Source organism: Electrona antarctica, assembly GCF_951216825.1.
Source record: "Electrona antarctica genome assembly, chromosome: 4".
Taxonomy (NCBI): Eukaryota; Metazoa; Chordata; class Actinopteri; order Myctophiformes; family Myctophidae; genus Electrona; species Electrona antarctica.
The window spans coordinates 13682639-13702763 of NC_136809.1; the positions used below are offsets into that span (position 1 = coordinate 13682639).

The following is a 20125-nucleotide window of genomic DNA, read 5'->3' on the forward strand; positions in this document are numbered from 1 at the left end:
ATACGTGTGCAGCTTAAGATTCTGCTTCAGGGGGTTTGTGATATCAGTGCGTGTTATGCTTGTGCAGATTGTTCTCTGGTATCACAGGAGCAGAGCCCCACCGGCACAATGCAATATGATTGCAATAAATGATTTTTTTTTTATCTTGACGAGAGGACTGAATTTAAAATGATTGTCTTTCATCAATAGGCTTATTATGGGTCTGCTAAACAGACACATCCTGTTGGGTCCAGCATGGCCGAGGAATACCATGGGAACAATAGTGTCAGAAAATAAATAAATAGCCCATAGTTTGCTAGTGGCACTGATGACATGATAATTTTGTTAACGAACGGGTTGTCTGGGTTGTATGTCCATCCGTCCCATTCCTGTGAGCACTACAGTATATCTCAAGAATGTCTGGAGAGAATTCCATTTACATTTGGCACAAACATCCACGGATTCAAGGATAAACAGCATGTTTAGCATTTGGTGGTCAAAGGCCATGGTAACCATCACCCAAAAATCCATGTTCATTAAATACCTTAAAAGTTTTCACTACACAAATATATCAAATGTCTGGACAGACGTTAATGTAAACTGCAACTGGTTGGAGTATTTCTTCTAAATCTATATTCTGTGCCGTTTCAATTAAAATTGTATGTTTTTGATGAGCAAGTATTTATTTATTTGTAACAACATACTCTTTAATGTATTTGTGCCCATGTTGCTTGCCAAAAATAACAGGTTTTAATGTTCACGTCAGTTATTTTAAGTGAGCAACAAGACTTTAGTGAGTCAGTGAGTCCCAGCACGTACAGAGCCAATTCACTGTTTAATGTACACAGAAGGCATCCTGCCCTTCGCTTTGGTGGGAATGTTCCAGAGAGAATACCGGTGGTTTTCTTTGCTGTGTTTTGCGGGCTGTATAACCCAATTCTCCCGTAAATAGGGGCTATCATGTCCATTTTCCATGTCTGGGCCTCAGACTAATTTACCACTGGCATCGAAAGATGAGCCCTTTTTCCTGGGAAATAGGATTATTTTCAATGATGGGAACACAGTATCACATCAGCTCCGACAACAGAAGAGCAGCTGCATGGGAAGATGATGGTGCAAATAAAGCATTGGTGGGTTGTAATATATGCAGTAATTAGCAGGCCAGAGGTAGCTCGATAATGGAAAAAAGGTGAGGCGAAAACTCTTGTCATGCAAACAAAATAGAGAACTTTTGCATATAGATTGGGTGGATGTTGTGCTCTGCCTGTGGTTTTGCGCACACACACACACACACACACACACACACACACACACACACACACACACACACACACACACACACACACACACACACACACACACACACACACACACACACACACACACACACACACACACACACACACACACACACACACACACACACACCTCATTGTGTTGGTGTTACTTTCACTCTCTTATATGGCTGCTCATGAGCCTGAACCCTTAGGGTCTAGTTTCAATTATGTCAAAGTACTCTGTTTGTTTTGGCAACATTAAATAGCCTGGGAGTCGGAGAGTCTCTCTCTCTCTCTGTGTCTCTCTCTATTTCAAAATGCTTTATTGGCATGATAAAATAATATTTCTACATTGCCAAAGCATACATGCAACAAAACAAATCACAACATTGCGCACACAGAGACAACAAGTGAACAACCAACATCCCAACAATAACGAACAACCATCAATACAGTAACAACTACAAATGCACTCTGTCAAGGTGCCAACTTACGGCTTGCACACAAGTAGGCCATACATGGTACTGCTACTAACTAATGTCTATTACAACTGCTGTTCTAAATCCTCAGTTATTGACCTTATACCAATCTTGAAACGTACCTTAGTTACGTCACCATCAACAGCCAATAAGGGACCACCATTCTTACCCTGACATACACACATACATACCCAACCGATCACCAAACGTACCTTAGTTGCGTCATCAAGAATGGTGGTCCCTTATTGGCCGGTGGACAACACAGACACATACCCAGCCGATCACAGTACTTGCACGCTCTGCTTGCGTATTATTCGCAAGTTAATACAGACAATGATAACAGCAACTTAGTGACCAGATAGTGTTCGGTCAGATATACCTGGCTCGTCTGTCCACTGGCTGTCCCTCAGTTGATGACAACTCCACACGTATTGTGCTGCCAAGAACGTGCATTTGAACTGTTCTCCCAGAACATATTGAAGTGATGAGTTATTAATGGTGGATTCAAATTCTTCATATTTTTCTTTAAATTTAGGGAAGAATGATTCTCTGAATTTGCCACTGTGTATTCTCGGTCAGGGCCAAATAGCATTTACTTTGGGTTTTAGTTGGGTTTTTCCAATAGGTGATATCATTTTCTTGTTGCATTTTGATAATTTGTTTGGTGGAGGTTGTTTGAGTCAGGGGAGGGGTGGTGGAGGTAAGTCTCAGGACCAGCTGACTGAGTTGACTCCTACTCATGTTCTCTTGCCATTTTAAGGCCTGGTGGGGTCACTATTTTGAAGGTGCTTATAGAATTGAATGCTCCTTTCTGGATGTTAATTAGGAGGGAGTTGGCCAAGTTGGCCAAGTTCCGCTCTGCATGCATTATTTTTAGTTTTTCTTTGAGTTTTTCATAATAATAATTATGCATTTACAAAATTCTGTGTGAATAGTCTCAATTGGATTTGTCCCAATTAGAAAATCCCTGATTTGCCAGGGGACCCCACACTTCACTACCATACAGGGCAATTGGTTCAAAAAAGTATTAATTAATTTTGACAGATTTTAGAAAGCCCCGCTTGCCTTTTCCCTCAGGTCATTCACAGCCATAGTAAATTAATTAAAAATTCCCTGTGTGTGTGTGTGTGTGTGTGTGTGTGTGTGTGTGTGTGTGTGTGTGTGTGTGTGTGTGTGTGTGTGTGTGTGTGTGTGTGTGTGTGTGTGTGTGTGTGTGTGTGTGTGTGTGTGTGTGTGTGTGCTCTATGTTGGTGCAGCTAACTTGAGCCAAGTACAAATGGGTATCTGCTTCCCTGACATCTGGACTTTTTCTGGAAAAACATGATTTTTGTCTTTTTCATAATGACTTTCAGGGCCCAGGTCTGACAGAAGTGTTGCAATGATCTAAGAGCTGCTGTAGTCCTTTACAGTTGGACAGCAGCACTAGCTCAATTGCAAACAGCAAGCATTTAATCTCTGTGTTGCCGAGGGTAAGGCCAGTGATTTGGATATTTATTATTTTGATACATTGTTTTAATGATATCATGTAGGGGGCAGCGGTGGCCGAACGGTTTGCGGAGCAGTCTTGATACCGGAAGGTCGCCAGTTCGAATCCCCGGACCGGCACGTTAAAATTACCACCACTGAAGTGCCCTTGAGCAAGGCATTGAACCCCTACCATGAAATGTTCTATGAGCAGGGTGTGGCTGTAAACAAGCATCTCGAGCTTAGTCCACTTCCCTGGGTAAACAAAGAACTTATGTGTTTTTCGCCCCACACCACTTTTTAAAATTTGGAATAGCAGGCCCAAATTGAGTCAAATGCCTTTTCAAAATCTACAAAGCAGGAGACATTTTTGGATTTGTTTTGATTCACATGTTTTTCTACAAGTGTGTAAATGTGGAGGCTATGGTATGGTCACTGAGAAAGTTCTGTAATCGGCTATTAATGATTGAACAAAAAAACTTCCCCAGGTTGCTGCTGACAAATGCCTCAATAATTGTTCGGGTAAAATCTATCACCATTTTTAAAGATATATTCAGTGATTTCACTTATTCACAAATTCACTTATTTTTTGTTTTGTTGTGATAATCCTTCCTACTATAGAGTGTGCTAACCATTATAATATATATTATATATATAGAATTATTCCTCCCTGTCCCCAAAAAAAACGTAGGTTTCGTTTTTGGCTAGGTGACCCAGCCTTCATCCAATCAGGATAGAGAGGGGCCTTCCACCAATAATGATCGAGCGTGTACGGGCCTTGGTGTGCGTGCTGTTGGCCTGTCGTGTGTACCCCCCACTGTAGTGTGTGCATGTGCACATCTTGTTACCGGGGCGGGCCGTTTTTTCCCCCCCAAATCACTGAATTCCCCTTTAAGTCCTTGGTTCCAGATGTCAGTGAAACAATCTATACACAATATATCAACAAGGCAGTGTGAATTTTATGGTCAGCATGTTTAATCATTTAATTTAGTATTCCATCTACACCACAAGATATCTCTCTCATCGTCTACATTCATCTCTCCCTGCTGTCCACATAGTTATGATAATATCTGCAAAGCCTAATCCGTCCATCTAGAGTCATGATTGCTTCCACACCTTTTCAAATTATCTTCTGCCAGGCCGGCAACGCAGGCTGTTTTTTTTTACAGATTTTGCAACCCAGTTTTTTCACCCATTGCCAATTATCTAGGGCGCTACACTTCCTCTGCCAACCTGGGGGGGCAGCGGACTGACCTCATGCCTCCTTCTATGCATGAGGAGTCCAAGCTGCTTCTTTTCACCTGACAGGGGGGAATTTCCCTGGCCGGACGTAGCGCGTGGAAGGAACACGTTATTCCGTTATTCCGACCATGCAAAGCCTAATCCGTCCATCTAGAGTCATGATTGCTTCCACACCTTTTCTAATTATCTTCTGCCAGGTCGGCAATTAATTTTTTATCCTACGATTTTGCAACCCAGTTTTTTCACCCATTGCCAATTATCTAATGTAATCCTGGGCGCTACACTTCCTCTGCCAACCTGGCAGAGGAAGTGTCAGCGGACTGACCTCATGCCTCCTTCTATGCATGAGGAGTCCAAGCTGCTTCTTTTCACCTGACAGGGGGGAATTTCCCTGGCCTGACGTAGCTGGTGGAAGGAACACGTTATTCCGACCATTACCTTTCCCCTCCATCAGGCGCCCCGGATGTTTTTGCCTGTGCGGCTGACAATACATTTCAATGGGAATATTGAAGGAATATCCCTAATTATGCAGCCCAATGCCGATATGGATAGGCCAAGTAGGCCAATATGGCCTCTGCGCAAGCAGAGCGCGCAAGTACTGCCCTCCCAACTTGAAACCTATCTTAGGTGACCTTCACACCAGAAAGCTTTACTGCGATTAAAACAAATCCTGCTACACATTGTCAGAAAGTGCGCTTCGTTTGACAGGTGAAGCATCATTCGAATCCTAATGCGCATCAAAGAACCACATTCTACTTCGACCAAAAACGGGGGTTTCGCTTTGCTTCCAATCGCACTTGATTACGATTCGGTGCAGGTGGGAATGCAATCCGCAGCAAATAAAGGAAATGAAGCAAACAATGTGGCTGGTGAGGAGCTAAACAGAGTTGGAGACGGAGAAGGCATATTTTACGCAGTGCAAAGATGTCCCGTTACCGATAGACCATAGAGCTATAAAGGATAGACGTGGTCGAATGAGGAGACTGAAGCCCTGGTCGAAATGAGGACGAGTACATTTATCAATTGCTTAAGGAAACGCATAAAAACACTGCAATGTAGCCTACAGAATTTTCTGTCTGTCCGTCTGTGCGTAAACATGGAGTGCTGTCACTGTGTGGGGACTGGGGAGTAGGGACTTTCATCTCGATAAACATTTTGTGCTGCTGTCTGTTCTCAATGCGATCAGCGCTGTGCCTCCATGCCCAAAAGAACAGTGCGTGGCTGCGTGCGTATAGTGAGAGAGAGAGAGCGAGGGGGAGAGAGAGAGAGAGAGACAGTCCCCGACGGCACGACACATGCACAGGTGACGTTATAATTTTAACACCATAGATTTCACTGTGTAGGCTATAGTTTATGAATTGAACACATTGAAGGTCCCTGCTGTGTTTCCAATTGCTGCGGTTATACAGCGCAGTGTGAAGGCAAACCGCAGCAAATGAAATATGCAAGAATCCCAACTTCTCCGCCCATTCGCATCGAGTCTACCGAAGTATTAGGTGAGAATGTCACCTTAGTTATGTCAACATCAACAACCAATAAGGCACCACCGAGGACACGCCTACATACCCATTAACATTGAACATATCTTAATTACGTCACCATCAACAGCCAATTAGGGACCGGCCTACATACATAGGCAGCCGACCACAGTACTTGCGTGCTCTGCTTGCGCAAGTAAATACATAGGTTTACCATATTGTTCAGCTACTAATCAAGTCTATCAATTAAACACCATTATCAACTTAGACATGACACACACACACACACACACACACACACACACACAGTACACACACAAAGTGCAACCACACGTCAACCGATGACTTTTGTACAATGGATGATGGACAGCAGCAAAGATTGGTGAGATTAAAGTTGTGCTTTTGAAAATTACTGGTCTAGAATGGAAGTAAAACTTTTCCATGATGTTGCAATCAGTTATGTGGACTGAGGCCTGCATTTATGGCTCCAGTCAAGTCAGAGCTCCAATTCCATTATGTGTTGTGAATGTGACTCGTGATTATTTCATACAGACGTCAGATTGCAGAATACTGCCTCGTCTTCAATCCATTCAGCATTCACAAAAGTGCCAAAGATTTCATCTAGATGCTTTTAATGAAGAGAAAGCCTCAGAAATCAGGAGATGTCAACTCTCAAAGCACTCACTCCCTTGGGTGACCCAAGGGAGTGATGTTTTAATGAATGGAATGGAATTAAATGGAATCCTCAGCAATGTGCAAACCGAGTTTTAAAGTCAGATGGTTCTCAGTCGAGGATGAATAGTGAAACTATTTTCAAATACATAGTATATAGGTTTAAAGTGCTCATGTGACCTAGTTGCTTCTTTTGGATTGTTTACTGGTTGCTTATTTCTCAGTCAAAATCTGGCAACACAGGTAATCCGTACAAACATACTGATCTTATCTGCTTGACTCAGTGGCGAAACACGACTGACTGCATATGAGATGCATGTTTGTGCCTGCTCGTTCCGTTCTCATTCACCGTTTCCATAATCTGCTAGGATCGACATCACATCATAGATCCACTGTTCTTACTTTATATATTTTTCTTTGTTCTGTGTAATAAACTTCAGAATGTACAGTATGTGTAATACGTTGCGTTGGCAAACGTTCTCCGCGCCTACGACTCGAGTCACTCAACGCATCCTGCACCCCCCTTGGTTTAGATGGAGACTTCTAGACCATTCAGATGGTCAACTTAATCACAACAATAGACAGATGTGTGCTCAGTGGTTCAGAGATGTGTTCCCTCACGCTACTTGTTCAAAGATCTCAGGTCAAAGCTACGTATGTGGATCAAAAGCAGCACTTGACTGATGTGCAGGTTGAGAATTCAAGCCCTGTTACTCTTAACAGGGCTGTAAAATACAGTCAAGCACAGATGAAAAGATACTCCAATACTCCACGGATCATGTGTTAACCACTGTCTTAAGCCCTGCAGTTTATGTACGTAACGTAAAATAGTGAAATAAGTAGATTTACAAGTGCGTTCCTTCATGCCTGAGTGTCCAAGTTGCTCCTTTACACCTGACAGGGGGGAGTTTCCTCTCCATCAGGCGCCCCGGCTGGCCAGGGGGAGGCAGTTTAGAGACCAGGATTACTGCATGTTTTTTGTGAGGGTACCTACCCTAGGGCAGTGGTTCCCAAAGTGGGGTCCGGGGACCCCTAGGGGTACTTGAGGGAGTTCCAGGGGGTACCTAGCTCAATTAGAGATAGTTCGGAACCAAATGGACCCTTATGGGTCTGTAACTCAGAGAGTGTACAAATGGAACCAAATGGACCCGTTAGGGTCCATTGCTAGAGCCGTAAAAATCCTCCCTTATTGGGGTCACTGGCATATGTTTTCAAATGGGGGGTCCGTGGCCTAATAAATGTTGATTTGGGGGTCCTTGACACAAAAAAGTTTGGGAACCACTGCCCTAGGGGACACGGGGAGAACATGCAAACTAGTGTACACTATTGATAGAATGTTATGTGTGAGCAAGACTCTGAACCCCTAATTGCTCCCGATGTGCAGATTGGTGCCTTGCATGGTTTCCTCCCACATCGCATCGGTGTATGAATGTGTGTGTGAATGGGTGAATGTAATGCACAATCTCTGTAAAGTGCCTTGAATAAGGTGCTATATAAATACACCATTTACATTTGTCACTGCCTGCAATGTTGCCCCCGCTGTGCATGTGCATGAAAACCTTGAACCTTGCCATAGCATTGTTTGGTGTGACCATTTCAAACCAACCCGTATGCCGTTTGCAGAAGAAAAGTGATTACTGTGGTTACTGATTGCAATTCAGCTGATGTTCTTCAGCTCAAATTGCCCTGTGCCTTAAGTGCAATTTCCTTCTTGTCATATTCTGTGAAGCAAAGTATAAATTTGCAGTGAACCATGTGAAGAACAAAAAGAAAATTTCAGTGATGTTGAAACTGACATCAAAACAACTCCAACTGATACAAATGGAAAGGGACTATTGCCCATAAAGTAAACGCAATATACTCTTGCAAACACATGACAAGTGTTTGCATTACATGACTTGAAGATTCACTGTGTTTCCATTTTCTGGAAAAGATTATTGTATAGAATGTTGTCTCTGGATGTACCCGTTTCCAGCTGGATGCATAATCAACCACACTTATATCATCATGTACAATCCTCCCTTGAATGTACGCTATCAATATCTCCTTCCATTATTTGGGAGATCCTCCCTTAAATTCATTATGCATCTGTGTTTGACCATTTCATCTGTTTGACTGTTACTGCCCTCTCTCCTCCAAGCCAGCACACCCATGTCCGACAGCTCCTCTGTTATCTGAAACCCCACAGAGCTGAGCGAACACATTCAGGGAGGCTGAAAGTGGCGCAATCAGATGATGTCTCCCATTTCCCTCACTCTCTACCTGCTCCCTCTCACTATATCCTCTGCTAAGTCCTCTTTTTACCAGCTGCTATGCAATAGCCAGAGTAATATAGTAAGAGAGTGGCGACACTAGCGTTGACTCCCATTGTAACAATGGAATGCGGAAGTGTTCATTCTATCTCAATAGGATAGTTCCAGCCATAGGAGCAATGTTTGGAACTATAGCCCATAGGCACCCAAAGCGTGTCGCTACTCTCCTACTCTACACTCTGGCAATAGCAAGCTGAGTCTATAATCGAAGTGCAAGCTAGTCCAGTAATCCTCTAGTCCAGCTGGTTTTCTCATTGGCTGATGTATGTGCGCACCGCAAATATGTCCAGGCGGAAACTAACAACTCAGAACACAATAGTTCCGCCTTAGAGAATTTCCGTTCCTACCTAAACTACTGCGCTGAGACTGACAGAGGCAGTTATAGCGGACCCCCGCAGATAATAATAATGCAGCTGGTAATTAATTGATTTAATCAATTTGGGCTTGTTTTACTGTGCTAAATATTCATCCTCTTCCTCTAACGACCCACGGTCAAGGATGCTCTTATCCACCTTCTCCCTCCTTCAAACCCCTCACTCTCATCTTCCCATTAATCATTTGTCTAACTCACCCAATGCTAACCCCAACATGTCATGCCTGTCTTCCTTCTCTCTCCTCTCTCTCTACATGGCATCCTGAAACTGGTGACAGCCACATTCCACAAGGCACCGCCTGTCCTCTAGAATAGATGCTATTCTTTCATTGATCTTCCATACCATTGCCCCCAATCTTCTCCCATACATTACCACCATCAACACATCCATAACCTCTGGCTCCGTCTGTCCCATCTTCCTTCAAGTTAAGAACTACAATCACTCCATTTATTTATTTCCCAAATGCTTAACATGTCATTTCTAACAAACTCCCCATCTCTCACAGAATAACCCTGTTGGACCCCAAACAGTCTACATTCAGCCCACTCCACTGAAACGAAACTCCTCACAGTCACAGAAGCACTCCATGCTGCCCAGGCCGTCTCCCACTAGACCCATCATCAGTAGCATGACAGAGTAATTAAAATCATAATTGACCATAAACATAATTATGATTTGGATAATAATTCTCTTCTCTGTGCTGCAATAATCGTATCTTACAGTAGATCAGCCTAATCATTACAGAGTTACACAGCACTCCATGCGTTTCTCTCCTGATCAGCGGATCCACTCAGGGATGGATTAACCCCCACAAGGGCCCCTGGGCCGGTCATTTTCTGGGGGTCCCTATAGCGCGCGTGCGTGTAAACTTGTGTTTTGTGTTTTGATCATATTTTTGACCTAAATTTAACAAAATCAAGCGCCAATGAAGGGCCTCAAACCCAGTACCGCACGGTCCAATTTCCCCGAAGGGCCCCTGAGAGCCAATGGCCCCTGGGCCACGGCCCCACCGGCCCAATGGCTAATTTGTCACTGGATCCACTTGGGAATTACACATAATAAACAAAAACCCAAAGACCAAATCTGAACAGACCCTGACCATAATAAAACGAGAGACCCAAACTCATATGGGTCCCTTATTGTTGTGAATATTAAACAGGCAAGCACAGTATACTGTACATCAAGATATATCTTGCTTTTGTTAGTTTCAAGGGAGGGTTGGAAACCAGGAAAAAGCTTTCCTGACCACAAATATTAATGTTGTTTAGACAGATGCTAGGTTCATTGTTTACTTTACCCTAGTTTCTCTGAAGGCTTTCGTGACTATATTGAGTTCATGCTAACTCTGTTAATTCTGATCTCGTACTTGTAAGTTGCTCTGGATAAGACTAAGAGAAGCTGCTAATGCCTGAATTGTTACAGCCTAATGGAGAGATGCACACAAAAGTGAAGTAAAGCAAACCATAGTTCTGGAGTCAACTCAGAATGCATCACTAGTACTCACATGACTCTTGCACACAGACTACTAGGATGTACATTGCTGAACACTGACATATATGCTGTTAGGATAACTGTTGAGACTGTATATATATGAATCTATATTGTATATGCATTGTTGATAGACTGTATATATATGTACCAGCCAGCTGGTCGCCAGAGAACATCGAGGTTGTGTTTCCTGACGATATATTGAATGTGGATGTTTCTGCAAATCGTCACTGTCGGGTGGAAAGTTGGAAACCTTGTATGTTTAAAAAAAGAAAAACCTTTTCAGGAAATGGAAAAGAAACAACCTGTGAGCCAATGGATCCATGTTGTTATTTTATAAACTGGTTAATACTTTTCATTGGTCGAATATTTATATAACCCACAGCCACAAGTAACCACTTTCACTTTCAAAACATTTTGAAAAAAGCCAAAAATGACCAGCTGCACGCGCGCACACGTTGTTGCTGGCGGCAATGCTATCCCATTGGCTGAGAGGTCGGCTAGAGGCAAAAAAAGTGTCTGGTTGCCTTGAGACGAGGCAGCCAATCAGAAAGATAGGTGACTACGGCAGCCAATGAAATGAGTTGCCACTACCATAAGTTGCCACTACCAACCTGATAAGATTGTAGACCAGCCTGCTTCGCAGCTGGTAAAAAAGCCCTACCCTCAACCACTACACTCTCCAGTTGGCGGGTCGAGCAGTGATTGGCCAAATCACTGCCCCTCTCATCCAGGCTTCTTGGTATAGACAAATTCACGGAGGGGCGCCCTGGGCGCAGCCATCACCGAGGTGCACCCAGCACCGGCTTTAGCATCGGCCACACCTGGCCGAGTGGCCAGGTGCAGCCAACCAGTGTGCTGACCACACACCAGAATGTCAACGTTGCCATTTGGAAAGGAGTCTGTGGAATGTTCCAAGCCCTTGCTAAAAAGCAAACATTTGGCGTCTGCCCTAGCTCAACTATCACCTAGTACTCATTATTGGCACCCCTCGTCCTGTCCTTCCTCCACAGGTTGTTGTACTGACATTTGCATTCCTTTCCCTGTCTTGTTTTCTTCTCTCATCTTTATACATGTTTATTTGGGAGGGACAGTGCATATTAATGAAAACCACACATGCAATGCCGTGTAACACTGGATTTAGCAATGCTAGTTTCCATCCGTAGTCCCCATATAGAAAACAAGCAACAATACAAAAAGAGCACATCACGGTATAAAAAGGAGAAAAAAAAAAACATAAAGAAATGCACTCAAGAAAATGTATAAAACCTGCATTAGCCCATTTAAAAATGTTCACATCACGTTTGATTGTCCATGATCCATCCTAAAGTTAGGCCACATAGAAAAACTTGACCTTGTAGATCGGCTATTTTCACTTTATGTATAGCGTTGAAGTTTGACACCTCGCCGCGGTCACGCCGTTTTACGATGCTTTCGATAACTTATCATTAATGGAGTTGGAACAACAGATGTTCAGGAGGCGGAGAAACACACATTGACCCTGCCCTTCATGCCACTCTACCTGTCCCCATTTATACCTGCCCAGTACCACCCAGAATCCTTCATGTTTCGCCCGCCTCGCTGCGTCGCACACTAGCCACCTTCCTACAGGCTTCTCCTTCATTCATCCCTTTCCTGACTGTCAATAAATCCTTAAACCTCCCCAATGGTGTGTTTTCTCCAACTAGTGAAAGGTATCTTGTGCACGTTGAGCGAGTTTGAGCCGGATCTGACAATCCTCATAGGAGTTTGTTAAAGTACTTTCAAAGATTCATTATGGATAAATGCAATTTCAATGGAGCTTCCTTCACACTGGTGCAATGCTCGGAACATAATAATACATTTTATTTGTAACACTTCATATTTGGCAGTGCTGCATGGCATAAAAAGTCAAGAAAATAGATTACAAAAAATTCAGACCAATGTTAAGAGACCGCCCTCCCCAACTATACACTGCTAAGAAAAGGTTTCAAGTTTAACAACACAAACGCATCAATAAGTCCATCTAGGCAAATGCGCCACCCACCGTGCAGAATTTGGTCTTTGGGGGGGTTTCAGTGTGTTGGAATTTCCAGAGTGTAGGGAGGGGGTGGAGGTGACCCTGACCAGTGCCGTTTCTGTGCTGTGGGCTGAGCGGAATCCGGACTGAAACTTCTCGAAAGGGTGATTGAGATGTACTTTTTCCTGTTTTTCTGGCACGGGAGGCCGGGTCCTTTGAGGCCAGGCTTCCCGAGGGAGACAAACCCCCCGGTGAATGCACAGCACATTCTCAGGGCCGGGCGACCGGCACCTCGGCCTCGTCTACTCCTTCGCATTCTGCGGCCCACACCAGCCAGCGGCCCAAAACGGGCACTATACCCACTTCATTTTTCTCCATTGTACTTGTACTGGTTTCCCCACATGTACGGTAACAAATAATACTATGGTATGTCTCGTTTATTTTCAAGCTTAGGTGAGGGTTGCTGTCACTGTGATTTGTACCTTTAACACTACTAGAACCGTGCCCGTTGGGCACCGGCCTACTCATGATCTGATTGGAAATGCATGGTACACCCAGTTATACAATGATTTTTATATGCAGAATTATGTGTGGGGGACTAGACACGCTAGGCAGGTTGGCATGAACAAAGGTGGTCTGACTGTAACTGACCTAGAGTACCAGTAAGACACCCTAAAAGGACGAGGTTGCGCATCACTGTGATGTCAGAACAGGCCAGCTCCATATATGGAGATATAGGGGTGATCAGGTCCAGAGCCCGGGCAGAGGCTTTTGTGCTGGTCAACTGGACAACCGGCTATCCGACGGCAACGGGCACTGCACACCCTGTGGGGGTGTGGAACGCGTGTGTCGAATTGGACGTCGGTGGGGAGAACGGTTCTCGAGTTACGTGGATTACAGACGTGGTCCGACCGACTCAACGCCGGGCACTGGACTCCCTGTGGGGGTGTAGAACGTGTGTCAAATTTGAAGTAGGTGGGGCGAATGGTTTTCGAGTTACATGGATTACAGATGTAAGACGTACACACACACACACACACACACACACACACACACACACACACACACACACACACACACACACACACACACACACACACACACACACACACACACACACACACACACACACACACACACACACACACACACACACACACACACACACACACACACACGTACAGAGACTTGGTGCATTTATTGATAGCAATAACAGGGGTCTCCCCGTCTCTCAAGCCCTAAAATAAACAAACATAAAACATTTTCAGGTGGGTTGCCAGTTTCAGTCTTGAGCAACGTTTCGGTCGTTCAGACTTTCAACAGGCATGGAGAGAGTCAGGAGAGATTTCCTATTAATCATCTTCAATTTGTCCAAGTTCCAATTTCGTCTGCCTGACTGCTTCTTTTTTGCATTCATCACTTTTCACAACTTGTTTATCCGTTTATCTCTCAACCATATAATTGCTATCCTGATCTGAAAATGCCTTTTCTACCTACTAAAGAGCTGGAGAGGCATGGAGACCCCCGTTACTGAACAAACACTCTACAGCAATGATTATAATAACAGAATATAGAGTGTTATAGAGATTATAGAGAGTGTAATAGCACTTATTTTAAGAAAGCCAATATATCACTTACAGCACCTTATTTGCACTCCGAATGTAAATTCCTGTCAATATGTATTTGCCTGTACTGTCTTGGCAAAAACTAGGCTACTACTAGGTTAATTCGATACTCCTTTGATGGCTTCACGTTATGTCAGTGACTTGCCATAATGCCATTTGATATTTACCTGCTACTCTATAAGCGGAAAGATGCATTAAGCCAACACACAGTATAGCCTACATACACCCTACTCTTCTCATTGAGGCTGAAGTGATGAAATAGCAGAGTACTTGGGTGTAATCTCCTTCAACGCCCACAAAACCATCCAACGGTGACCACTAGATAGATGATTATATACAGAGTGGCAGTGGCAGCCCCCCCCCCCCCCCCCCCCACACACACACACACACACTTAGATCTGCAATTTAGTGCATTGTACGAATATAATTCATGCTTGCCTAAGATTAGAGTCAAGTCATGTTATGTCACTAATGACCACATGTTCTTTCTGCTGTTAATTGTGATAATTACAGACAGACAGACACATTATCTTTGTGTGGACATAATTATGAGGTTCATAGCCAGGAACGTTACACCAAGATAAGTGTATAAATGCATGGCACGGCGAGTAAGGGCTCAGGTTTACATTTTACACATTCATGTTCATACAAAGATATCAATAAATACAATGAGTTCTCTACATCATTATGTCAAAGGGTAACTTGGACTGCATCACTTCTGAATGTGAACATAACAAGCAGGGGAATCAAGTATTGGACTCAATCTACAGTACATAATACAATTATCAATAAAGACCTGCTATGGAATGTATTCAGAGTCTATTATCAATAAAGACCTTCTATGGAATTGTACAGATTTTATTTTTTTAAATCACACCTGTGTGAAGTGAGGGGCGCTAATATATTAAAGTCTAACTCATGTTGATTAGGTGATGTAATGGTGATTATGGTGCCAAAACAAACATTAAACACCATTAACAATATGACGTAAACGACACATGACATAAATTTTCCCTTTATTGTCAATGCGTTTGCTAAACAAACTTTGAACTAAAGACAAACATTAAACCTGTAGCGCCCCTCAAAAATAGGGGTGCAGCAATGGTTCACAAAGTCCACGGTTCGGTTCGATATTATGGTGTTTTTTTTTAATTAAAACTACATACCCAACTTCTAGATAAGAGCAGTGCTTCTCAAAGTGGGGTCCTTGTAGCGGACCCAGCTGGCCATTTAAGGATGAAGTCTGACTGATGAGTTTCATTGCCACTTAATTCGAAAGTCAACGTAGACCTGGGACAAAAAGGAATAAAATACAATATATCAATGGTCATAAATCAATATAATAATCCATTAACACTCTCTCACAATCTCAGGCACAACTAGAAAAAGTGCCCTTCTGGGCACAGGTCTCCACCAGGACAGGTCAGGTTGTGACCTCCTGGTGGCGCTATAATAGGCCAATGTGAAAAGGGTGCCATTTCTTCATACGCCTTTGATGGCAATTGGATGATTTGAGGCATTTTGTTCCAAAAATGTGTTTTGCAAAAATCAACCTGTTGGTGGCGCTATAACAGGCCAATGTGAGAAGGGTGGGATATATTCCTCAGCCTAGTAAGAAAATGTGTGAAAGATTTCACGTAAATTGCATGCTGCGTTCATGATTTGAGGCTTTTGTTCAAAACGGGGCAATCTTGCAAACTGTGAAAGCCAATTATAGCCAATTAGGATGGAATATGAAATATCGGACAGATCCGACTTGAGCACATGACCATAGAGATACTGTGTAACGATTTTTGAGATCTTTGGACAGAATCTGGAGGAGTAATATCAAAAAAAGTGTTTTACAAAAGTCGGCCTCCTGGTGGCGCTATAAAAGGCAGATGCGGAAAATGCAGGTCAAAGGTTTGTCCTTGGCCACTAGGGAGTGTGCATGCAACGTTTCACGCAGATCGGTGCAGTTTCAGGTAAAAAATGTGAAAAGCTGCCTCATGGTGGCGCTATAACAGGCCGTTCTGGAAAATGTGGGGCAGAGGTTCATCATTGGCATCCAGGGAGTGTGTGTGCAAAGTTTGGCATCGACCGGGTTAACGGTGCCGGAGATTAGCTGTTCACAGACGGACGGAAGGACGGACACACGGACGGAGTGCAAAACATACTCTCTCCCCATGCCTTCGGCCTGGTGGAGACAATAATACATTTTCCATACATCACTAAATGACATTATACAATATACTGTAAAACCACCTTCTGCAAGCAAACAGTGTAAGCAAAAACATCAGTAAAATACCTTGTCCCCCTTTCCAGCTAGGTGCTATCTTCTGTGTGGCATCCGTTTGTTCCATGGTTAGTTTGGCATTTTGACTTCCTTTCCTTATACCTGTCCATAACCAAACAAACTTTAGCCACACCAGGAAACGTTTGTGTGCCGTTTCCTTCAAGCCTTCTCTTTGTACTGTACAAGACAGCATTTCCATGTTTTTAACCCCAGTGCCAAAGCTGAGCTGGGTTCCAATCAACTGATTCTCATCAGCTGGCACAATGTCTTCAAAAGAATGGACTTCCTGTTTACTGCCTGACACTGTGAATATATACTTTACTTGGCTTTACTTTACTTTAAAGGTATTACTTGTGGGTCCGTTACAGTCCTTGCGGGTTTCAGAGGGTCCCCAACTCCCCACATGGGTCCCCAGCAAAATACGTTTATACAGCATCAACATCTGTTTAACACATAGGCTACAGATCTATATATATATATATTTGAAAATCTAACACATGAACTTTTTCATTGCACATTCTGTTCAAAGTGGGTTAAAAAAGGCACTGTAAAAGCTATTTCACTGTTCACTATTATATTAAGGGTATTGAGATAAGAATGAAGAAAAACAAGCACCCCTCCTTCCCAACACTCCACTGGGTATTATATGGTGCATAGTCTGGCAGCCGGGGTTGTGGGGTGGGAAATTTGTTATGTCGTTTTACTCCCTTACGGACTTATGTGTGTGGGTGGGTGCCTTCATGAGCATGAAAACAGCATGGTTGTTTTTCACCATGTGCGCAGCCTAACACACACACAAACACACACGCACATATTAACTGTATATATGATGATTTCGGGTGTGCCAGTACAGTACAGTGACAGTACAGTACAGTACAGTACAGTACAGTACAGTACAGTACAGTACAGTACAGTACAGTACAGTAGAGGGTACAGTAGAGGGACCCCCACATGGTAACTCTGTCATTTCTCTACCGTTTTGGACGCGCAGCGGCTCGCCGGAACCGGGCCGGCACCTGTAGGTCTGGAACTCTTCAATTACCTCTTCAGTTCTGTAAATATATGGCATAATCTGGACATAATCTGGTCAGTATGACAATTGAGCCACTGTCCCAAAATGTTTTTATTTTTTATTTTAAGTAATACTCATTAGTATTACTTCAGTGTATGGATACACTGAAGGCCGCTCTGAAACATTCTTCAAGTAATTTCCCTGAAAAATCTCAGTTCTAATAATAATGCATCCAACGATGCTGTCCCGGGGAGTAGGCCTACTAGAGATGATTGCTTTTAATCATAATGACTGCTGGAAAAACAGATTTGTCTGTACAAATTGTTTTTCCGGGAAAATATCTGATGTGGAGTATTTGGCGGGCGCCTTTTAATCAGGCCCACAGGCTGGAAGCTAATCAGAGTAATGAGATGGGGAATTCTAAATTATAGTTCTTAAATATTTAATGACCTGCTGTCTTTTTTTTCCTTTTACACCACATGTCTTTGCGAAAATACCTGATCTACAACCTCACAACACGACACGTTGTGAGCTTGTAGATGGAGGGATGTGCTATTTTCAGCAAACATTTCCCGCAGAATAGGGATGCTGGGGTTAACAACTTTCAACCATTTTGGGCATGGAATGGAATTATAGTAGAAAATGTGTGATGCAGATTGAGAAACAAATGTTCAATATTGTATCATTTATCCATTGGTGATGCAAACTATTTAGAATAGTAACCAATTGGTGCAATGTTCTAATTCTTTCCTTTTTTTGAAACGGCAGAGGCTAAACAAACAATGACTCACAAATAATCATACAACACAAGCACCTTGAATAGGCGGATGTCAGACTGAAAAAGTGCTTGTAGTACAGGTAGGTGGGTGCTTCAGTGTAGCTACATTCATTGTCATCATACCCGTGTGCACCCAAGCCACCCACGGATGTGACTTGTGAGGCAGACACAGGCAGAAGCTATTCTTGACTCTGCACAAGCAAGTTGCATTACCAAGTGGCACGCACAGTTTACAAACACTTCAGAACTCGCACACACCCACAGCCGCACGCATAGTGTACACACACTCACTGAGTTCAGAAAGTAATGTATAGTGATGTCACATTAGACACCCACTCTCTCCGCAATTAATGTGCTGTGTTCTGTGCCTGGTCTTTTTGAATGGTTGCCATGCTAAAAGCTGTTTTATACATTTATACAGTAGGAGAAAACTTTCGCACACCTAGAAATCAGGCGTATGCACAGGTGCGTAGGCAAGTGGACATCAATGAAAGCAATACAATACACCCGCACACCGTGTACATGAGTTCATGCGGTATTTTCTTAATGAAGCAACGTTTCGGTCCCTCCGGACCTTCCTCATGCCTGAGGAAAATACTCATGTACCGAGCAAATAGAGTGTGCGGGTGTATTCTATTGCTTTCATACATTTATACAGAAAAGTGATCGGCCTGGGCTGCGGCTCAGCGGTCCAGGCACCTTGGCTGGTACTCCAGTCTGGCAGTGTGCCACGGGTTCGACTCCCAATCTTGATGGCCTTTACTACTGTGATTCTATCCCTCTACAAAAAAATAAAGGCTGAAAGCCACAAAAAATATCTTAAAAAGAAAAGTGTCTGCCCACAGTGTTTGACAACAAAAATATGAAATGAAAAAAGTGTACTTTGCGGCCATTACCAACACTGTCGGTGGACACTCGTCCCAATTGTAAAATAGCCTCTTGTCAACGCTGGTGATCCCTCCCCAGGGACAGCACTGCAGGGGGTGATGCCTGCTTACCACAACAGCTGGCTGTCTCTCCAATGTGAGCAGAACACACTAATGATATCACAAGGCTAGTGTTTGCTGATGCGTGAGGGAGAGTAAAATAGAGAGAGGGGGGGGGGCAGAGACAGAGACAGAAAAAGATGAAATAGAGAGGGAGAGAGATGAGGGATAAAATGATCGGAGGAAGAGCAAGAGAGAAATAAGAATGTAGAGAAACGAGAAACGGGCATATGTGCGTGCGCAAATGCGCATGCATGCGTGAATTCTTGAGTGTGACAAGTAAATGTGTACATGCATCTCACAGAGTTGTTTCTGTATACTATCCCAGATATATATAGAAAGAGAGATTCAATGGAAGATAAGAGAGATAATAAAGAGGCATGCAGAGAGATACGGTACACAGCAATCCCATCAGGTTCTGGTTTGACAGGCTCTGTATATATCTTTACTTAATGATGCATACTGTCGTAACAGAGAGTGGTAAATGAACCGTTTCTACTGTACTTTAACATTCACACCTCATTCATAAGCCACCCATAAGGTCTATGTAAACAAAGCCTCGGCAAGCACAGTCTGTTTTTTGTTCTTGTCAATATGTCAATATTTTGTGTTTTGTGTTTGGAAAATGATAAGAATTAAATAATGTTTGCTTTTCGAATTGAACATCTTGGACCATAATACCCTT

At 43.2% G+C, this 20125-nt stretch overlaps 1 long non-coding RNA gene across 1 annotated transcript in view; it reads right to left on the reverse strand.

Annotated features, from left to right (window-relative positions):
* Nucleotides 1–16898, reverse strand: part of LOC306922387 — a 59399-nt gene extending 42501 nt beyond the window's left edge. The window contains exons 1-2 of the long non-coding RNA XR_013789917.1: nt 16677–16898; nt 15561–15679 (exon numbers count right to left, since the gene is read on the reverse strand). This is a non-coding gene — a long non-coding RNA (uncharacterized lncRNA). The remainder of the gene's footprint in view (nt 1–15560; nt 15680–16676) is intronic.
* Nucleotides 16899–20125: the final 3227 nt, after the last annotated feature.